At 40.8% G+C, this 2,469-nt stretch overlaps 1 protein-coding gene across 1 annotated transcript in view; it reads left to right on the top strand.

Moving 5' to 3' along the window:
• NWD2 (NACHT and WD repeat domain containing 2) overlaps positions 1-2,469 on the top strand; it is a 223,248-nt gene that overhangs the window by 17,661 nt on the left and 203,118 nt on the right. The gene's annotated exons all lie outside the window — the stretch shown is intronic.

The raw sequence follows: 2,469 nt of genomic DNA, 5'->3' as shown, positions 1-2,469 counted from the left end.
AGTGTTCCATGAGCACTTGAGAAGAATGTGTATTCTGTTGTTTTTGGATGGAATGTCCTATAAATATCAATTAAGTCCATCTTGTGTAATGTATCATTTAAAGCTTGTGTTTCCTTATTTATTTTCATTTTGGATGATCTGTCCATTGGTGAAAGTGGGGTGTTAAAGTCCCCTACTATGATTGTGTTACTGTCGATTTCCCCTTTTATGGCTGTTAGTATTTGCCTTATGTATTGAGGTGCTCCTATGTTGGGTGCATAAATATTTACAATTGTTATATCTTCTTCATGGATCGATCCCTTGATCATTATATAGTGTCCTTCTTTGTCTCTTGTTATAGTTTTTACTTTAAAGTCTATTTTGTCTGATATGAGAATTGCTACTCCAGCTTTCTTCTGATTTCCATTTGCATGGAATATCTTTTTCCATCCCCTCACTTTCAGTCTGTATGTGTCCCTAGGTCTGAAGTGGGTCTCTTGTAGACAGCATATATATGGGTCTTGTTTTTGTTTCCATTCAGCCAGTCTGTGTCTTTTGGTGGGAGCATTTAATCCATTTACATTTAAGGTAATTATCGATATGTATGGTTCTATTACCATTTACTGAATTGTTTCGGGTTGTTCTTGTAGGTCTTTTCCTTCTCTTGTGTTTCTTGCCTAGAGAAGTTCCTTTAGCATTTGTTGTAAAGCTGGTTTGGTGGTGCTGAACTCTCTCAGCTTTTGCTTGTCTGTAAAGGTTTTAATTTCTCCATCAAATCTGAATGAGATCCTTGCTGGGTAGAGTAATCTTGGTTGTAGGTTTTTTTCCTTCATCACTTTAAATATGTCCTGCCACTCCCTTCTGGCTTGGAGAGTTTCTGCTGAAAGATCCGATGTTAACCTTATGGGGATTCCTTTGTGTGTTATTTGTTGTTTTTCCCTTGCTGCTTTTAATATGTTTTCTTTGTATTTAATTTTTGACAGTTTGATTATTATGTGTCTTGGCGTGTTTCTCCTTGGGTTTATCCTGTATGGGACTCTCTGTGCTTCCTGGACTTGATTGACTATTTTCTTTCCTATATTAGGGAAGTTTTCAACTATAATCTCTTCAAATATTTTCTCAGTCCCTTTCTTTTTCTCTTCTTCTTCTGGGACCCCTATAATTCGAATGTTGGTGCGTTTAATGTTGTCCCAGAGGTCTCTGAGACTGTCGTCAGTTCTTTTCATTCTTTTTTCTTTTTTCTGCTCTGCAGTAGTTATTTCCACTATTTTATCTTCCAGGTCACTTATCTGTCCTTCTGCCTCAGTTATTCTGCTACTGAGCCCATCTAGAGTATTTTTCATTTCATTTATTGTGTTGCTCATCGTTGCTTGCTTCCTCTTTATTTCTTCTAGGTCCTTGTTAACTGTTTCTTGCAATTTGTCTATTCTATTTCCAAGATTTTGAATCATCTTTACTATCATTATTCTGATTTCTTTTTCAGGTAGACTGCCTATTTCCTCTTCATTTGTTAGGTCTGGTGTGATTTTATCTTGCTCCTTCATCTGCTGTGTGTTTTTCTGTCTTCTCATTTTGCTTATCTTACTGTGTTTGGGGTCTCCTTTTTGCAGGCTGCAGGTTCGTAGTTCCCGTTGTTTTTGGTGGCTGTCCCAGTGGCTAAGGTTGGTTCAGTGGGTTGAGTAGGTTTCCTGGTTGGGGGGACTAGTGCCTCTGTTCTGGTGGATGAGGGTGGATCTTGTCTTTCTGGTGGGCAGGTCCACGTCTGGTGGTGTGTTTGGGGATGTTGGTAGCCTTATTATGATTTTAGGCAGCCTCTCTGCTAATGGATGGGGCTGTAGACCTGTCTTGCTCTTTGTTCGGGATAGGGTGTCCAGCACTGTAGCTTGCTGGTCCTTGAGTGAAGCTGGGTCTTGGTGTTGAGATGGAGATCTCTGGGAGATTTTAGCCGTTTGATGTTGCGTGGAGCTGGGAGGTCTCTTTTGGACCCGTGTCCTGAGGTTGGTTCTCCCACCTCAGAGACACAGCCCTGACACCTGGCTGGAGCGCCAAGAGCCTTGAATCCACACAGCTCAAAATAAAAGGGAGAAAAAATAGAAAGGAAAGAGAAGGAAGGAAGGAGGGAGGGAGGGAAGAGCCTTGAATCCACACAGCTCAAAATAAAAGGGAGAAAAAATAGAAAGGAAAGAGAAGGAAGGAAGGAGGGAGGGAGGGAAGGAAGGAAGGAAGAAAGTAAGGGAGGAAGGAAGGAAGGAAGAAATGAAGGAAGAAAGCAAGAAAGGAAGGAAGGAAGGAGGAGAGGAAGAAAGGGAGGAAGGAAGGGAGGAAGGAAGGAAGAACTGGAGGAAGAACTGGAGGAAGGAAGGGAGGAAAGAAGGGAGGAAGGAAGGACGAAAGGAGGGAAGGAGGGAAGAAAGGAAGGAAGGAAGAAAGGGAGAAGACAAAATAAAGTAGGATAAAGTATAGTTATTAAAATAAAAAATAATTATTAAG

This window comes from Physeter macrocephalus, chromosome 7 (genome assembly GCF_002837175.3).
Source record: "Physeter macrocephalus isolate SW-GA chromosome 7, ASM283717v5, whole genome shotgun sequence".
Taxonomy (NCBI): Eukaryota; Metazoa; Chordata; class Mammalia; order Artiodactyla; family Physeteridae; genus Physeter; species Physeter macrocephalus.
This window is presented reverse-complemented; position numbering and strand designations above follow the sequence as displayed.